Source organism: Acomys russatus, chromosome 15 (assembly GCF_903995435.1).
Source record: "Acomys russatus chromosome 15, mAcoRus1.1, whole genome shotgun sequence".
NCBI lineage: Eukaryota > Metazoa > Chordata > Mammalia > Rodentia > Muridae > Acomys > Acomys russatus.
The window spans coordinates 28,682,605-28,703,446 of NC_067151.1; positions in this window are offsets into that span (position 1 = coordinate 28,682,605).

Sequence of the window (20,842 nt, forward strand, 5' to 3'; positions counted from 1 at the left end):
ACAGGATCTGTGAAAACACAAGAGAAGGAAGAGGCCACTTAGGGGCTATTCTCTGGCACCGTCAGCTCAGACACTCTAGGAACTATGTCCATGTTAGTCCTCAGAGTGATGTTGACTTGACGATCTCTGATGGGTAGGCTGGGGCTGTGAGGGATGCGGAGCTGGATGGAGGCAGCAGATATGATGAGAAGATGAAGCTAAGAGCTGTCCGTAGAGTTTGAGAGACACCCGACAGTCAAGAAGAACCTCAGCAAACGTAGCAAAGAGAATTCCAGAACTTAAGCGAAAAAAAGAAATGAGGCATGTAAGTTTGGGATGAGAAGCCAAGGAGCACTACACCGAATATGGGTTCTTGGATAATAAAAAGCTACATGGAAATCCCAGCATTTTGGGTAAATCTAGGCTCAGAGTAAGTAGAACTAAGGAAAGCCGGCAGTGAAATGCTTAGCCCCTGGACTGTGGGCACAGGGTGTTCTCAGTAGCGAGCGGACATTATTATCATCATTGTTATTAGAGATGGGGGTCTCACCACGTGGCGCAGGCTGGCCTGGGACTTGTCGTCCACTTGCCTCAGCTTCTTGAGTGCTAGGATGACAAGTGTGTGCTACTATGCTCAATTCAGGCGACTATTATAGTGATTAAAATTGGTATGATGCAGGTTTGCGGTATGCAGACTGCTAAGGACTTTCATGGCACAAAGGCAGTAAGAATGGAAGCAGCGACAAGGCTGTAATGCCAATGAAACTGAACCTAGGCTGCAGACTCAGAGGGAAAAGGAACTGCCTACCCTGATCAGAATCCATGTGGCGTATGACTCGGCTCACGACGCTAATGTTTTAAGATGTGTCAAGAGGCCTCGGGGCACCCAGAGCTGTGCGACACGACAGAAGCTGGGCACATCTGGTGAGGGAAAAATGAGTGTAACATGGGCCTTCACTTTCTTGAGAGCCTCAGCAAGCTATTACATAGAAGAGAGAATAGAATTATTCCGTTGCTCCAGAAGACAAAATTTTAAAAACCTTTCAGTCAAGTTTGCTTAACAAAAAGGTTAGGGTTTTTCTGTAGAATGGACAGAGGAACAGGCTGTTGGATCCCACTACTGCACATGCTGAGAGAGCCTGCGTGAGAGCCACTTAGGAGAACTGAAGAGGGTGATCTGCTATTCCCTGCTTAATTGCAAAGAAAGCGCCATCACGCCTCAGCCTCACAGGACTCTCTCTCGTCGGGAAGAACCAAGAGTTTTCAGATCTTTCCCACCAGGCAGTCAAGTCACATCTCATGCACAGGTCCACGTTCACCCAACAGGTAGGTGTTCCCTCCTGGGAAGTCCACTGTCAGCATCTGGGCTAAGTGACAGATCTACAAAAAACGCTGTACTAGGTCTCAGGTGGCACCGGGTGAACGAGCGGACCCCTTCTTTCTTAGATCCCATGGAGAGGCAAGTGCTGAGGTAAAGAGTGGCACAAGGGGTTCTGGAAACACACAGGTCAGCTTCACTAGTGTGACGGGATCCATCATGGTCATGGTGGGAGTCTGGGCGAACAGGGGCTGAGTAAGCAGTACGTTAGTGGCACTGGGGTCACTTTGAGCAAAGAACCAGAAGGAGAGAGCAGCCCTGTGACCAAGCAGTCAGGTGCGACCTGGCCGAAAGGAATGGCTTCATTGGAAATCAGGCTGGTGGGTGTGGCGGGGGGGGGGGTGAGGCAGGAGCCCTGAGCGCTCAGGGCATATTTCCATGTCACGCACAAACACAAAGGACTTTTGTTTAAACTTCAGGATGCCAACTAGTCTCTGGCCTCTAGAAAAGATTTGTTCCACTGTTTGTCTAGTGGCTCTGAGTCAGTGGCCCATGGTCGTGACCAATAGAGGAGCAACGCAATCTATCCAATCTATCCAGAGAATAGGCTTATTCTGGTTTGTGGTTTTTGAGGGCTTTGGTCCATGGTTGCTTCCAGTCTTGGAAGGCAGTACATTTACGATGGGAGCACATGGCAGATAAAGCTGCTCACTGCTCGAGATGCCTAAAGCAGAGAGGAAGAAGAGGGGCCAAGGACCTTTCGAAAGCACACCCCTAATGACCAAGTCCTAGGCCTAGAGGATTCACTTAAACCACAGGTCAGGGACCAAGCCTTTCTCTCTCTCTCTCCCTCTCCCTCCCTCTCTCTCTCTCTCTCCCTCTCTCTCTCTCACACACACACACCTCTGAAAGAGACTTACCCAAATCACAAGTCACCCTTTGCGGTGGCCTTCGCAAGCACACGAACTCTATCTAACTCACTAGTATACGGCTATTTCTATTCAACTGTGAAGGAACAGAAAGGATCCAATCTCACAGGGTTCCTGAAATTATATAGAGAGTGCTCTGCGCAAGACCTGTGCCTGGCAAGCTTGGGTAGGTGAAAGCCATTGTCATTCTTTCTTTGTTAACGTTTGCTTTTTGTACCTGTACTTGCTTAATAGATTGGGGGCGGGGGCATTGGTGCTGGGACTCAAACACAGAGCCTTATGCACGCTAGGCACGCACTGTCTCACAGAGCTATCGCCTCATCACCAGTCCCTTTCTTTTTTATTTTAGGACAAGATAGGCCAGGCAGTGGTGGCACACACCTTTAATCCCAGCACTCAGGAGGTAGAGGCAGGTGGATCTCTGCGGGTTCGAGGGCAGCCTGGTCTACAAAACAAGTTCCAGGACAGCAGGGTCACACAGAGAAACCCTGTCATGAAAATAAATAAATAAATAAATAAATAAATAAAGAAAGAAAGAAAGAAAGAAGAAAACCAAAACAAAAGAAAACAAAAGACAGTGGAATTTGGCATATGTTCCTCATTCTGAAGATTCAGGTGTGACGGATCTTTCTTTGAGAATCCAAGGTCTTTATCAGGGATGACTCTAACCTGGGAGAACTTTCCCCTACCATACGGTAAGGCCTACAAAGACCTTGAATATTTTTCTCCTAGTTCAAGCCCCAGAAAGTGAGGGTGACCTTGGGGGTGTCTCCCTGTGATTCAGGCCCCAGGAACAGGAGAAGAACAGTTTAGAATGAATGAGGTGGCTGCTCTGAGCTGGTGACTGCCTGGCCCTCTGTTTAACAGAACAGTCCAAAATGTATATGGCGTTAAAACGTGCTGGGCACACACTAGGGCTTTTGGTCAGTTCTTGAGTCAGAAGAGAAAATGAAGGCCAGGCATTAAAAGCTTGGGGGTAACAGAAATGCATTAGATAAAAGCAAAACCAAAAGCAAGCCGTGTTGATGTCTCTGTTTCTGCGTCTGGGTGCTGGACCGAGAGGGTATGTTTACTGTCATATGCTGTGGGGCTGTGTCTTGGAGCCCAACCGGAAGTATCTAGAGTCACAGCTAAAGATATCTCCGCACGTTCGGAAATTTATGAGCAGCTGTAAAGTGGCTCTATGGTGGGCAGAGGGCTGGAACAGGCTTCCTTTCCAATGAGAGAGGCCGCTGAATTAAACACTCAAACACACCAGGTTCGTGGCAGGCAGAGCACACCTGACACTCTAAAAATAGCCGCGATAGAAGCTTCTGCTGCTAAAATAACACTGAGCTGCTATGAGCCTTTCCCTCCCCTAACCTAACAAGGACGGATGGAGGAGTGGAAGATGGGCTCCAAGATTCCACAGAGGGTGCTAGAAACCCGGCCAAAGCAAAGGGAGTAATTTCCTAGATTTGGCACTTTCCAAATATGAGTGGCTTTCTTAAATCATCCAAAGTTGCAGTAATCAATATATTATTATTTTTTTTTAATAACACAAGACAGAAATGGTTGCATCGAACAGGACTTGCATGCTAGTCTCACAGATGAGCCGTGCTGCAGGCAGACAAGCCTGCTCCATCCTGGTTAGGGACTGGTTATTTTTAAACATCCTTTTGCTGGCTTCCCTTATCAGCAGCCCCACATCCTGCTCGCTAAGGCAAAGGCCTCCTACCTCGTCCGTGCACACAAACTGCTTGCTCAACGGTATGGAAAAGGGTGAGGACGTGCAATAGCGTGTGGCCGGAGAGCAGGCCACCACCCTTTACAGGACAATTTGTAGACCCAGGGGGCAACTTAACTTTGAAACTTTCAATCTGTGATTGAAGACACTGTTTCATTGTTTTCTCTCCTGGTGGTGATTTCTGGGGCAGGGGATATAGTGCCTAATGCTTAAGAATGAACACCTCCCCGTTCAACCCTCAGAGTCCATATTAAAAAAAAAAAAACTGAAAATAGTGATATGTGTTTATAATCCCAGTGATAGGGAGGCAGGGAGTGGCGGATCCCTAAGGTGTGATGGCTAGCTTGCCTAGCCTAAATGGGTAGCCCAAGACCAGTGAAGAGACTCTGTTTCAAATAAATGAACGACAGTAACAACAAGGCCAGGAAGACTGTGTCTGAGAAAGAATGACACTTGAGGTTGCCCTATGGCTTCTACACACACACACACATGAAGATATACACGCACACACACACACACACACACACACACACACACACACATATATACACACTCGTCACTTTGGGGTGTGTGTGTGTGTGTGTGTGTGTGTGTGTGTGTGTGTTTATGTACACTGGAGCTGATAAAGAACATCCTGGTGGCCTCAAACTTTCTTGTGGTGATGGAAGGACCAGTGCATGCAGAAGCACCATGCTGGCCTGAGGGATGCTGCTGTTGCCATAGTTACTGGGCATCTTAGCCAAAGGTGGGGTAGGGGAAAAGCAGAGTGCACCGAGCACACCAGCCTGCATGTCTCTGTGGGCAGTGGAGGCTGCAGGAAACTGTTTGCTTTTCACCTCGGCTTGATCCTTTACCATCATTGCTGGGCTGTACCCCTGCATTCCTAACGTGTCTCCCAGGGCAGCAGCTCATATCAGGGCTGGGCCACCTCACACTGGCACTGGCCTTGGAGGCTGGCTAATTCTCTGAGCTGGGAAGGGAGGTGTCCACGTTCTCTGAAGCATGCCCCTTTAACAGCCTCTGCTTGGTGAGCATCTGGCTAAGGAGATCATCATTTGGTTTATTTGCGCCCCCTCACAACATGTTCCACTGAAACCAGGTTAAGAATAGGAACTTCACCATGTCGGGGCCCCGTGACACACAGGGCACGTATCATGCAGATTGCCCCGACTGGGATTTAATATGAAAAAATGAAATTACTTACTGTGTTGGATGACAGGATCATGAAGGTTTCTTTCCTTTGCTCCCCTTCTGCATGATCTAAGGTGGTTAACTAGCCTTTAAATGATTTTGTTTATTTTTATTTGTATCTTTGTTTGCCTGACTGTATGTCTGTGCGCTGTGCGGATACAGTGCCTGTGAAGGGCAGAAGAGAGCATCGGGTCCTGTGGGGTCAGAGTCATGGTTCCTAGTTGCCACGGGGGTGGGAGAAATCAAACCTGGGCCTTCTTCAGTCACAGTCATCTTTCTGCCTCCTTAAATAGTCTTTTAAAATAATTTTAAGAAGGAAGTGTGCCTGGAGTTCTGACATTTTATAACATGGCACCAATTATCCTTCACTAAGTGGCCTCACTAGGTGTCAAAGTGCCGAGTTAAAGAGGTTCCACTATTTCAATGATAGAATTGTATTTTCAGAGTCTAAAGTACTTCAGGGGTAGCCCACCTCAACACAAGTTTTCTGTTTGTTTGTTTTTGAGAATGTAGTAAGAGGCAAAGGATGCACGTTGTTTAAACATTGTAGGTCAAACAATAGTTTTTTTTCTACTTTAAAGTTGCACTGTTTAAGTCTTTTATTGTCCTTCAAAGGCCCATATGTTAAAAGGTTGGTCTTTAGCCTATGTTGGTGCTGGAAGGAGGTGAAAGGCCGAGCAGTCACTGGGGGCCTGGGCTTGGAAGGGACAAGAAGACCCCAGGGGCTCCTCTTCCTCTTCCTTTAATTCCTGGCTACCATAAGGTGAGTGGCTTGGTCAAACCTCCCACCAGATGTAGTATTGTCTCCCCTCCCGCCCCCCCAGGCAACAGTTCAACAGACCATGGACCCAAACTCCAAAACAGTAAGCCAGAATAAGATTTTTACTTTTTGAGTTGTTTTATCTCAGGCATTTGCTATAGCCATAGGATGGTTGCTAGCACACAAGTCTACAATCTTTTCTTTCTTTCTTTCTTTCTTTCTTTCTTTCTTTCTTTCTTTCTTTCTTTCTTTCTTTCTTTCTTTCTTGTTTCTTCTTCTCCTTCTTCTTCTTCTTCCGGTTTCTCGAGACAGGGTTTCTCTGTGTAGCCTTGGCTGTCCTGGACTCGTTTTGTAGACCAGGGTGGCCTCGAACTGACAGTGATCTGCCTGTCTCTGCCTCCTGAGTGCTGGGATTAAAGGCGTGCGCCGCCGCCGCCGCCGCCGCCGCCGCCACCACCACCACCCAGCTCTATAATCTTTCAATCAATGAAGAACCAAGCATTTGCTAAGCACCTGTTATGATGTGCCGAATGTCAGACAAGGTGTGGCCTATTTCGCCATAGTTTGCCTTCTCCCCACTCCTCCCACAGAGCACCAGTACCAGCTGTTTTGTCAGGCATCAGGAGACGAGCTCCTGTCAAAGCTCTAGATGCCAAGATGATGTTAGTGGTGAGAACTTGCAAAAAAAAAAAAAAATGTGGCTCTTCAAAGAAATAAGCAGCCATCGAGGACTACAAAGTAAAGCTTGTCACGCCTGGATGGCAGCTAGCCACTCCCACTGCTTCAAGGGTCTAACAGACTCAGTAACTGCCCAGAAATTCTTTCTCTTCAGCTGGCTCTGAGGCAACCGTTTCCTCTAGCTTGAGTTTTAAAGAAAAGTCCTTGAGTCTATTTGACAAAGAAGTAGGTGCGTTGGGTGAGGTAACGACACCAGGCATCTGGGCACTGAACAGAGAGGAGAAAAGGAAACTGACGCTGGCTGTTATGTGGCTCTGACTGTCAGCCTGCAACCCTGGCTGTGCGCTGTGAGGCGAAGTGTGCTAGTGTGAAGTGTGCTAGTGACTCTTCATACTGTAGTGTCCAGCCATGAAAAGCTGGGGATCATGAAGTGTGTTCCTCCCAACCTCCCCAAAACTGCCTGTGATCATCACTACTGTGCATTTCCTTATTACAGCTAGTTGGTCAGTCCATTCGCCTCCTCTTTGCCTCTACAGGAAATATGCCAGATAAAATATTCATGCCACAGTAACTCCCCAGTCGGTACTGGTGATCGATTTTAACCAGGAATACCTTCCAAACTGGGTCAACACTTAAACTTTTTCTGTGGCACCAAGGGACATGTTAGGAAAGTGAAGTTATCTATGTCCGTACCAACCACAAATGGCTGATCCTCCACATCAGACCACCAAGCTTTCTCCGACATAACACCATGTACTGGGCTTGAGTCCTTTGGAAAACTATTCATAGCTCTGTTCTTACCACTTGCAAGGCAGGGAAGCCCAGCCAGCTTATGAAAACAGTGATGTTACTTGTGATCTTTTATTCTTTTCCCTTTGAATTTACCTTTTCCAGGCACGGCCCTCCTGATTTCATTTTATCATACCAGAATTTGGTGAACGTGGCCATAGCTCTGACATTTGGTGGTGAAAGACTCCAACAAATACCTCAAGTCTTTACAGATCAAGACAAAAGAATCCAAACTTTTAAATCTACCCTATTAAAGAAATCTATTATTTAAGTAACTGGTCTCAACTGCCCAAATTGGCTTTGGATTTGCATGAAAATCAATGCAAATGATTTGCATGAAAATCAGTGCAAATGTGTGTGTGTGTGTGTACACACACATTTCCCTGGAGCTCATCTCTCTATAAAGGTTGGAAACTATGACCCTTCAACCTTCAGCTCCTTCTAGAAGCTTCTTTAAGTTCTGATTTGTTATTTATCGAGAAGGAATAACCAGGATGAGATCCCCTTCTCCACATGAAGATTTTCTCTGTGAGCCTTCAGAGGGTGCTTGTTAGTTGTGGGATTTGGAGTTGGAGCAGCTGCCACTGGACCCAGGTCCTTGGGGAATGGTATGTAATGACCCTCATGTCCATCTTCCAAGTGGAATATTATTATCCCATTAGTACAACCTAATTTGGGTTCCTTTCCCTAGATGCACGGCCTTGTATTTTTCCACACGGAGCTTCAGCTGCTGCCCGTCTACCTCTCCGCTGCCCTCCTGTCAGATCTTCAGGAATTTACATAATATGGACTTGGCTTTATGTTGTGACATTGCCCTCTGCAGACTTTCGGGGCTCCCATTACTCCCTCAACAATGTTTAAATAAGGAACTGTCCATATGGCAGAGACCCACTCCCCACCCCCCAAGCTCTATGCCCCTGTGCCCACAGTAAGGCCCACTGGGTAGGGCCTACCTGGCAGAGACCACTGTGCCCAAACCCTACTAAGTCTGTCCGGATGGGGCCAAATGACCAGTCCTTGCCAGAGACGTAACAGAAGCAAGAGGTGTGTGTGGATGTACGTGCATACACGTGTGTTAAAAGCAGACAGCACACACGTTGGCCACCATCTGAAATAGTTTGCTTCACAGAAAGTTCCCACTTCCTCCAATCTTGGTTCAACTATGTCTACACTCTTCTTGTCCGGAAGAAAAAACTCCTCCTGTTAAATCTGAAGCACCTCAATTCCTTTCATAGAGGGTTTTGTCAAAGACATTTTTGATATCTTATGCCACCGTTTAAGCTATTTACCTAAATGGCAGGGTCTAGTAAAAGCATTTTGATTTACAAAAACAAGTTGTTTCATGAACCCCATGTGCTTGTATTTATTAGGTAGCTTAGACTAAGTTAGCCTTAGCCGTAAAGCACACAGGTCCTGCTAATCAACCACACACCCATATTTTAACTGGGAGTTGCCTCCGCAGGAACCAACAACGTGGAAAAGCCATACCAGACCCTCCAAGTGTTCTCAGAGTGCTTAGAGATGATGCAACATCACTGAGATTCCTGGTACCATAACAGTGGTGCTGTGCTGTCCTGCGTGGTACTGATCGATGCATGGGCTCTGGGTAGACAGACACGAGGTTCTGAGAGCTGTGGTCATTCTCTGAGACCAACAAGAATGCCTGGCATTTTCCTCTACATCAACCCGCTTCTTCCCTCCTCCATTCTTTCTCAGACAGGATAAGAGGTTAAATGCCTTGCTCTGGTCAGCTAAGATGGGTAGAAGCTCTTGGGAGCCCAACTGCTACTTCCACAGATAGGAAAGAAGTCTCTGCCTTAATTCTTGGCTCACCACTATTCTGTTTCTGTTGCCAGGAAGAAGCACCTCCCAGGCTCCTCTGGGGCAGCAGGAAAGAGGCCGGTGGTTGGGTTGAAGCGGGACAGAATCGGATATTGATGTCAGGGGACCAGCAGTCGCTTGGTTGGAAAACTGCTCTTTGTTTCTAAAAATAAATCTGACCTTGTTTTTTTCGGGGGGGGGGTATGGGCAGGAGGGGAGGCTTCTCTGGGATGAAGCCAGCCAACTGCTGGCCTCTTTTTTAGAAGTATCTAAGTCTTCCTCAGTCCACAGGTGAACACCACGGACTCTCCAGAATCCCTAGTCTCTTAGGAAATTGAGTGAATGACCAGGAGGCAGTTTTTTTTTTCCTTGACAGGATATGGCTGGCAAGCACACTGTCAAGTAAAATAGGATGTGAAGAAAGAAAGAGTGGACTCAGGCATGGAGGGGGCTATTGAGGACGGAGAGGGAAGGCCTTAGAAATGGAACGCTGAGCAATCAGATATGGCAGCTGCACTGTAGGAAAGAACCCAAGGCCGGGTCGGAGATGCCTGAGTCAGGGTGCCTACTACCAACTTCATTAAAAGGGAGGATGGGAGAGAGGCTGACTTGGCTGTCAGTTTAAGAAGGGGTATAGGCCGTGTTCCTGGGGAAGGCATGGCAGTAGAAGTGTGTGGAGGCTCGTCTCACTGTGTCTGAAGTCAGGAAGCAGAGAGCAGAAAAGAAATGGACCTGATTCCTTAAGGTTCCACAACCTTCCCAATGGGATCACCATCTGTGGCCCAAGTATTCAACGGTTACCCGAGCCCGTGGGGGCCACTTCGCCTTCCGTGAAGGTCCACACGACGTCCGCCTCTACCGCACACTAAGTCCTTTTTAGCTTTCTCCACTGGGTTCCTTCAACTGAAATTGCAGCCACAATTAACTACGGCATGCAGAATGCAAAAGAATATGGGAGCCAGAGTCTCCTTCTCCTTGAAAGGCTGCTTGGAACGCACTATGGGGCAGCCCTGCATAGACTGACCACATATTAGTCTAGGTCCAAGAGTCAGCACTCCTTCGTCAGGACTGAGCCTTGTCTACGAACGGAAAGCCTCAAACTTAAAGAGCTTCTTACAAAATGCACCCCCTCCCCATTTTTTGTGTCATTTAAAAAGGGTCTCACATAGCTGAGGCTATCCTTGAACTAGCTCTGTATTGGGATAATATTGAATTCCTGATCATCCTGTCTCCATTTTCCAAGTGCAGGGTGTTACATGCGTGTCACACCACACTTGGCTCTCTAAAGGGACCCTGACATTGTTTTGAGAAAGTAGTTTAATTTTGAATTTCATTTATTTTGCACATATACAACGAGGGCAAGGGTTGTTCACACGCTGTGGCGTGCTGTGTGTGGAGATCAGAGGACCACTAGTAGGGGTTCAGTTCCCTTCTTCCATCATGGGGGTCCTGGGGGGATTGTAAGCGGGGCACCTGCTAAGTCATCTCCTGGCTCCAAAGAGACCCTCCCTAACTATCTCCCTCACTTGAAATGACTGTATGCATAAGGCGCCTCCCCCGCTAGGAGGGGAGGCGGTGTATGCGCCTTACTGACATGCGTCAGCGTGCTTCCCCAGAGCTTGGAAGAATTGCTAGGATTAGATACTTGGGGCTACACGGTGTAAGACACTGGACGAAATGCTTCACCAGTTCATCTCCACGCCACGTCTGAGGCATGACTTGGGGGGAAGAACAGTCTTCCACAGCCGCAGCTAGCTCAGCGGCTCATTCGTGCACACACCGAGCCATACGAATTATTAGGGCTTTGTTGTTGCTGCATTGGAAATTATGAGGCAGCGTTTGTACTCTGTAGCCCAAGTTAGGCCTGAACTTTGGGCAGTTCTGTCTCAACCTCTCAAGTGTTGGGATCACAGGCTGAGTCACCACACTTGGTCATTTCTGTATCTTGAAAGATTCCGGCCTCTTTTTTTATTTTCAACCAAGAAACGATAACCAGGTATCAATGCATTCCTTTGGAGCAGTTCTTGCTCACCCTTCACATTCTTCCTTTTGGTTTTTTGAGACAGGGTTTCTCTGTGTAGCCTTGGCTGTCTTCGACTCGCTTTGTAGACCAGGCTGGTCTCGAACTCACAGAGAGCAGCTTGCTTCTGCCTCCCGAGTGCTGTACCTTTATATTCTTAAGAAGTTATTTCAACACTCCTGTCCTCCATGTCTAACTTCTGCATGTATTATAGCAAGATCTAAAAGGATGAATTCTCCCAAAATGGGAGGGCCCAGTGGTGTCTCCATCATAGAAGCTGTAGAGGCTGAGGCTGGAAAACCAATTAACAGCAATACTGGCGTGAGAACTCAAGTGCCAGAGGAGAGTCCCAACTTTGAGCTAATGTATCATGTTTTCTATCTCTAAGAACCTATAATAACATTGTAACAAAATCAGCTTCTGTATGTCAAGAACTACATATTTTAAAAGTCTCCACATATACTCAGGAATTGGTAGCTTTTACAAGAAGCAAGAAAACTAGCCTGTAAAACAGAAGAGCCACAACTTGAAGACAGAGCAGTCAGTGGACTTGGGGGTTCTTAAGCTTAAAATTCTAACCTTGAAACTGATTAGCTAACCACGAACACAAGCAGATAAAAGGTAAAAGAGAGCCAGGTGAGGTGGCAGGATCCTGTAATGCTAGCAGTCAGGAATAGGTGGAGGCAGGAGGATGGGACACATAGTGAGACTTCATCTCCATGACAACCACCACCCAAGCAAAGCAGACAAAAGACAAGACTCTACCGTCCACACCCTGGTCTTTGCCACCCTCAGCATCCTGTTTGATACTAGGTGCATGCAAACGGCCACCAAGCCTTTTCGCTCTGCAGCACGTCACCCATCGTGGATCTTGAATTGGTTTCAGGTTCTTCAACAGCAGAAGGAAAATATCAAAACTGTGCAGCGAGGCACAGCTCCCAGGAGGGGAAATGCCAGTGGGCTGCACCTGTTTCCTATCACTCCCAGCATTTCCTCTCCACTGGTCAAGAATGTCACAGGCAGAGAAAGGAATCCTGACCCACAGTGGTGAGGCACATTACCAAAGACTCCTCGGTGCTGATAGAGAGGAACAGAGATGGGCTTGGGTCAAACAAAATAAAAGGGAAGTCCTGTAACCCTCGTGAGCTCAGTGGATACTTCAGAGTCATGGAGTGGGTGCATTTATAATCCATTGCCATGGATGGAGATGGAGATGATCAGTTGGCCTTGGGCTCTCTCTCTCTCTCTCTCTCTCTCTCACACACACACACACACACACACACACACACACACGGTACACATTGTGCGCACGCGGTACACATTGTGTGGACTGTGCACAAGCACCCTGATAGCTCTTGGGCCTCAGAATGGAACTGAGGAGGGAAATACTCCATAGGATAAGAAACCACACCCAACAGGCCTGCCTCCTGTGACATCACATTTACGGAGTTTTGTGAATTGGGCAGGACATTGCTGAAGCAGTTTTCAAGCGAGAACCCAAAGCAAATGGCTATGATCTGACACAAGACCCACCAGCAGGCCAGGGGGCCTTCACTTCCCTGAAAAATTATGCATGGCTTCAGAGAAGTGCCAGCATCACAGAATGGCATGGAAGCAGCCCTGGGCACGGCTCTTCAGAGCTGAGCTTTTGCCTCACTACAGCTCTCACATTCAGAATCAGCAACAAGCGGGAGAGCTCCCTGCCTGCCCAAGTCCACTCGAGTAGCCACACACTGGGCAAGCAGTTATTTATTTAACTGGACTAGGCTGTACTACAATCTCTGGCTAGTCTACAGGCATGAGGGAAAAGGCCATGTCTGCTTTGCTCACTGATTTTCCTCTGGGGCTGGTACACAGAGGGTGTGCATCACATGGGCCCTGCTACTCTCAAGTAAAAACCAAAGGTCCCCAAGAAACCGTTGCATTTCTCATCAGCGTATTCGTCCATCTGACATATCACGCCAATTTCTCAGGTGCTGATCAAGTCTTGGGGTTGCCACTGTCATCAGCTAGACACCGCTCTCTGTCTCAGAGTGACTCCTCAGAGGCCAGAGGATGAGAGACACCAGACAAGTGGCGGGCTAAGACAAGAGCATCCCAGGCTGAGGGAGCAGCTGGCATGAAGATGGAAAAGCCGACTCACTTCTGGAGCCCCAAGCATCACTAAGGATGAGATGAGGGCTCAGCAGAGAACAGGAGCTGGAGGACAGCAGGCCTTGGAGGAGGCAAATGGGAAGGAGCTCATATCTGCTCTGGAACGCAGCAGCTGTCCTGAGAATGGGTTGACGGACGGCTGAACATCCTCAATGCTTATATTCCAAACAAGTGATGATGACAGCCACGATGTGGAATAATGAATGAATGAATGAATGAATGAATGAATAGACAACAGAAATAATTAGGGTTCAGTCCTGAGGCTCATCTTAAGAGTGATTGCATTTAGATGATTTCATATTTTAGCTTCAGAGAGTGGGCAGGATAATTCTGTGAATTATGAAAAGAATTTAAATTCCGTGTTGCTCCATTAACGATCAAGACAAGGCATGTTTTAATAAGAGAATCAGCAGCAGGGGAAAAAAAAAAAACCCTGGGAGGAGAGACTGTTGGGGGAGGATCATGTTTGGGAACTAATTGAAGATTTACGATAGTAATTTTTAAATCATAGACACGAATTAGTCTGAACCATGATGGCTGAATTCACTACACACAGCGGTTGTAGGATGACACGAATGGTTACACGATGTTATATTGAACCTCCACATTACAAAACTGTTGGAAATTAAGCTGTTTGTAACTTCCTTTGGAGGCAAGAGAAATATGTGTGTAAATGTTAATCAGGCCCCCGACCTGTCTTTTGGTGCAGTTTGATAGCCATATCTGGGATAGGAGCCAAACTCTCTTTTGGGGGAGAGCTAGCAGTCCCCAGAGCCACAGTGATGAATTACAGGGGCCTGAGAACCAGAGACGAAGTCTCTAGGACTAGAACAAAGGAGGGCTGGTGCTGGCTGCATGTGGTATATGACTCTCTGGTTTTTATACTACTCCGTTCTCAGCCCTCAGAATTCTTAATCCTATTTTCATTGCCCTAGGTAAACCGGGAAATATTTCCTTCTTGACTGCCGTTACTCACACAATAAACAGGCAATAAACATTTTACTGCCCAGAGCAACCTCCTGCCGGGCAGGCAGGCCAGAGAGAAAAAAGGCTGCAGAGGGTGACCCCCTACTGGAGAAACTGCAGGCGACAGAGGTGGCTAGTAACCCTTTAACAGTGCTCACCTGGGTGGTTCCAGGAGAATGACCCTGAACTGCTGGCATGAATTAGCTGGTCCCAGAGCTCTGGAGTCCTCTCTGCTTGAGGCTGGCAGGGAAGATTCGATTTCACCAAAAGGTAATTTAGTTGCCATTTCAAAGCTCTGTCTGGCTAAATTAAGGATGAGGATGAAACTGAGCTCACAATCTCCCAGATTAAACCACAAGCAGGGAGCCCTGAAGGCAGGAAGAACAGGGCACCAGAGAAGTGGTTCTGGACCGATTGATTCGCTCTCCAGTTTGCACCTTGCTTTCAAACACATCTTTATTTCCTTATTCTTGCTTATATTCTCTCTGTATATCAGACTGGATATTTTTTTTAATCATCCTTTAACTTGTGCAAAATAGAGCACCCTCTCTCCTGCCCTCCCTCCCTCCCTTTCTCCCTCCTTCCCTCTGTCTTCTTGGTTTGCTGGGCATCAAACCCAGGGCTTTGTGTACTCCATGCTCTACTACTGAGTTACATGCCAACCCAACCTCCTATTCTTTAAAAATTTCATCTTACATTTATTTATTTTATTATTTGGGGGCACTGTGGAGGCCAGAGGACAACTTGCAGGAGCCAGCTCTCTCCTTCAACCTTGAAGATTCTGAGGACAAAACTCAGGTCAGCAAGCTTGGTGGAAAGGTGCTTTTACCAGCTGAGCCATCTGGCTGTCCCCAGCATCCTATTTTTCAGTTTGGAGTTCCCTCAAAAGCCTGCTACCAGGCTGGGGGAGATGGCTCAGTGGATAAGGCTCTTGCCAGGCAAGCCTGAGGATCAGAGTTCAAATCCCCAGACCCACAAAAAGGCAGATGTGTTAGTGGGTACTTGTGACCTTGGTTCTCTTATGGTGAGATGGAAGGCAGAAACAGGAGAAGACCCCCAGCTAGCCTGCCATCTACAGTGGCGGTCAACAAGAGAGCCTGCCTCAAAGCAAGGTGAGAGGCAAGGGCTAACACCCAAGACTGCCCTCCAGTCTTCACATGTATGAGCTAGCATGTACACCAGTTCACACACACACACCCGCCCACCATTCTTCACATGTATGAGCTGGCATGTACACCAGTTCACCCCCCACCCCACTCCCCCTCCCCCCTGCTACTGTTCCCTAAATGCCTGTTACCTTTAGCTCAGTTAAAACTTTTCATGATTTTCAACTGCCTGGAAAATATTTTTGTTTTCCTCCACTGAAAGTATAACTCACAACCCTGAGGAGACACTGTTCCTTCCCCCACTGAAGGAAGAAGGCACAGCCAGACAGAATAGGATAAACTCTACTCCCATCACAGCCATTCCACTTATTTATGGGAAATTAAAATCTTACTTAAATATTTCCCAACCAAATAGCATGCCAAATCTGAATGAATTAGCCCAGGGCAAATGATAAATACATAGATAATTTTCCAATTCACATAGGATGGAAAAAAAAAAAGATTATTTATTTATTTATTTATTTTTACAAATCAATATTCTATAATGCCAGTTGCAGTTAATTTATGGTATCTGGTTCTAATCTTATTTCAGAATGTTAATTTCTATTCTATTTTTGTTACAGAATTGTTAGGACTGGCTGGCAGGTACCGTGACATTGTCCGGTGGAAAGAGGTATTTTTGCTTGAGACCTGATTGGGCATTTGTGAAGTAGCTACTGTTCAGACACGAGGCTTTACACAGTCCTACACATCCTTTCTGCTTTGGGTTTTCTTTTGATCTCTTCCTGGAAGGAGTAAGGGAGTAACTGCAGAGTGAAGGGCTGCTTGCCCACAAAGTATTCAAAGAGCAAAGCGGAGAATACCAAAGCTGTAGCCTGCAGCGGGGCTCCTGGGCCATTTTGGACGTTTGGCAGAAGCGTTCAGGTATACTGGGGTTTTCCCTCCACTGTCTATGGATGTCCCCTACAAAGGATGGAGGTAACACTCAGAGTAGACACTCAAAAAGTGATGGGTACACACAGCAGCAAGGGGAAGAGATCGCAGGAGGACAGAGCTCAGACAGGCAGGGGTGGATGAAGAGGGGGCAGCATCTATAGATAGCCTGAAAGGAGCCAAAGGCAGGATGCAACCCCTTTGATTTACTGGCATTGGGCATCTGTCCTGATGAACTTTAACTGTCCACTTGATACAGCCTAGAGTCAGCTGAGAGCCACAACTGAGACATGTGTCAGAGTATGTGTGTGCGGTTGTCTTGATCACTCATTGCTACAGAAAGCCTGGCGCCCTGTGGGAGGCACCATCTCTACATAAGCCATCCTGCTAGCAAGCAGCAGCATCCTCTATGGCTCCTGAGTAGGTGTGTCTTGGTTGTGAAGAGAGTTCCTCGGTGGATATGATGCTGTGTGGAGCAGCAAGCAGGCCTGCCTGCGAGTTCCTGCTCGGTACCTCCCACAGGGATGGACTGTGATTCTGGAATTGTAGGCTGACATAAACCCTTTCCTTTCCTAAGTGGCTTTGGCCAGTATATTTTTTCACAGCAACAGCAGTGAAGTGAGAGTAGTCTCTTTGACTAACTGTGAAAATGTCACACAGAACCAGGCATGGTGACACAGTGGAAGGCAGTGGCAGGCAGATCTCTGTGAGTTCAAGGCCAGCCTGATCTACATAATGAGTTATAGAACAGCGAAGGCCACATAAGAGAGACCTGGTCTCAAAAAAGCCAAAATGATGATGATGATGATGATGATGATGATAAATGTCACACAGAAAATGACAGAGCACCCAGAGACCAATGGCAATGGCTACAGAGTTGCAAAAGGTTCTTGAAATAAGATGAAAGGGGTCAGATGGCTTATTTTGGAGAGGGGAAAGGTTAAGGATAATGTGTTTGAATGTAGGAAGGGTTTTAGAGGGGCACCCCTCAACTCTATGGTGTATTGGACGTGTGCTACTGACAAAGATAACAGGTTTCCGTAAAGCTGAGAAACTTCAGTGGGGTAGAAGCAAGAATTTGTGGAGTGGCAGGGTATTAAAATCCACAGGCAGACTGATCGAGATCATGGCTTAGTATATCCAGCATTAAACTTTTGGTTCTTGCTTGATCACTCCTGAGAGACAAGACCAAAATCTATCTTGTTCACCAGGTAAAAGATCCTGGGACAGCAGTTCTCAGCCTGCGGGTCGAAACCCGTTGGGGGATGTCAAATGGCGCTTTCACAGGGATTGTCTAGGACCACCAGGAAACACAGATTTACAGTATGATTCATCACAGTAGCAAAACTACAGTTATAGTAGAAACAAACTTAATTTTAAGGTTAGGCGTCACCACAGCATGAGGAACTGTATTAAAGAGCCGCAGCATTAGGAAGGTTGACAGCCCCTGCCCTGGACACTGTCCCTCCTTCCTTTCCCTTTCCTAAGCACCCGACTCCAGCCCTTCAGCCAACATTGTAGGAACAAGGTGAAGATGACTGTGTTCAGTACCCACCATCACTCTAAGAGTTCTAGCCCCAACACCAATATACAAAGCTGGGCATAACGGCACATGCTTGAGATCCCAGGATGGGGAGGCAAAGACAGGTGGGTTCCTGGAGACTGTTGGACAGCCAGTCAGGTGAGATGGCTGATCTCCAGGCCCTAGTTAGAAATCCTGTGAAAAAATATAATGAGTGGCACCTGCAGATTGATACTTGAGGTTGACCTCTGGCCTGTACACACATGGGCACACATGTGCACCTGTACACATACACACATACACTCTGCCAGGGGTAGAGAAAGAGATTCACAGGCCTATCCATCTTTGAGGTGAGCGTCTCATTGCCTCCATCGTAGTACCAGAAGTTGTACTGTATCCAAGGCTCAAGGAACATTGTGGATGATGGGGCAGAAAGATGCTCAGAGCCTGAGGATGAGGGAGTTTTCTGTGAGATTGGTCTCCTAGTGATGTTGGAATCAACACTCATAAGGTCTGGCGAATATGACTGCCCAAACATGCGCTGAACAAGGATGACACCAATGGACATGCCGAACTCCATGGGGAAACACCCAGGAGGCCTCAACCCTGCACAAAGAACTATAAAGGCAACCGAGGAAAACTAAGAGTGGCAGAGGTGCCCCTCCCAAAGGAAGAGCAGACCAATCGCAGTGCCAAAATGTCAGCCCTGAAAGCATACACACAGACAGCATTATACAGACCGAACATGTTACATTTTGTAAAATTACATATACCCATGTATGCATGCAGTAACAACTAGTGAAAAAGAGGCCATGGATTTGGAGGAGAAAGCAGAGGGGATGATGGGCAGGTTTGGAGGGAGGAAATGGTAGAGAGAAATGTAATTAAATTATAACTCCCCACCCCACCCCTTAAAAAGGAAGAAACTTGCGGCCTGCCCAGCAGCACAGTCTTCTAAGGCTCCAGCTATGCAGAAATCAAATGCGTTAGGAGCCCAGTTCAATTTCACATTGCCTATACAGTCCACACAGGTCACGTGACCTCATGCAACCTTGTTTTCTTCGCGTTACACAATAAAAGACAAAACAACACAAACTGCATTACTTTGTAGACTTAAGAGTCGTAACGTGAGCCGGGCGTGGTGGTGCACGCCTTTATTCCCAGCACTTGGGAGGCAGAGGCACGCGGATCGCTGTGAGCTCGAGGCCAGCCTGGTTTACAGAGTGAGTCCAGGATAGCCAAGGATACACAGAGAAACCTTGTCTCGGGGAAAAAAAAAAAAAAAAAGAGTCGTAACGTGGAAAGTACATGTCTGGCCACCAGCTCGTGGTGACCTGAACGAGAAGTGTTCCCCGTTATATATGCATCTGAACACTCGCTCCTAGTTGGTTGCACCCTTAGTGATTTTGCTGGCGGAAGTATACGTCACTGGGAGTGGCCTCCATACCACTTCCGGTTCGTTCTCTCTGCTTTATGCTTACAGTAAAAGAGACGATATCTCAGCTTCCTCATCCTGTTGCCATGCATGCTGCCGGCGCCACGCTTCCCTGACATTCTAGACCCTCATCCCTCTTTCTCCCATCAGTTGCTTTTTGGCTGTGGTGTTTTATCACGGCAACAGAACAGTAACTAATACGCAGCTGTAGTGCAAAAGCCGCCGAGTTGTATTACGCATCAGGATAAACTGAGCTTCCTATTGTCCATCTTCATAAAGGATCCCAAGAGGCTGGCCACTCCCCCCCCGGCTCCCCCCCCCCCCCCCGCCCTTGCTCTTCCTGAAGCTAGAACATCTTTCCTACTCTTACACTGGCCCCGCCCCCTCCCCCCTTCCCCCATTCCAGGGACATTTATAAGGTCCTTGTACTTCTAGGTTCTTAGCAAGGCTGCAAGCTGTCCCAGTTTTGCCCGGAGAGAGCCTACTTTGATTCAGGATCGAACTATAGGATTCCCAGACATCTCGCATACAGCAGCTTACCAAGGCTCTGGCCATTTAGCGAAGCGTGGCTGGTGTCTTCTGATTTACTCTTGACCCAAATTTCTGTACAGAGCTGAAGGGCAGCCTCTGTGGGGTCTGCAGACATTACTGGCTGGCTGACATGCAGACTTCTTAGAATGCTTTTACTAGAGCTGAGTGATATTTGCTGTTTTTTGGTTGAAAACCCCAAGGCATAACTGCTCAGGGCTTGATAGAAATTGAAAACAACTTCTGTACATTTTGAAATTTCATTTAAAAAAATTAATTTATAACTCCTGCTCCCAAAACCCTAGTTAGTGGTCGCAATTTTAATTGTTGTTTTTAAACTTGTCTTTTACATTGAAGATTGTTTCTTTAAAAAGCAACAAACTATATTATTTTAAATTTAGGAATACAAGTTAATATTTATTGCCCGTTGAAATAAATCATAGACTGTGTCTGTACCATGGGATTTGCTGGCGTTACACGTGACCATTGGCGATGATGACAGCCTGGGATACGGAAGAGGCTCTTTATAAATCAGTAACCGAAGGAGGGTGGATGGCTGGCACTTTGGTGATTTCATTTCCAGCCACAGCTGGCCAGATTGCTTATTGGAAAATAAGAGTCATGGTAAATTGAGCTTGACAATAACCAGGCTTAACTACGTAGACCCCCTTCTCCACTTGAGGCAGTTAGAGTGAGTGGAGGCGGGGAGGCGACAGGGACAGGAAGCCCTGTCATAGATCCATCTTCCTTATCTTGTAGGGCACAAGCCATATGCCATTTGTGTGAGTACCACTTTCTGTGAGCTCCTGGGCTCTGCACCTTCATAGCTTCTCGACACTGGGTGAACTGTAGTCATTTTATCTTTCCTGCTCCCCAAGACGGAACTAAAATCAGAGCCAATCTTTTTTTTAATTGTTTTAAATTTTATTTTGTTTGAATAACTGTTATGTTTTGTGTATCCATTAATGCTTATTAAATAAAAATCAT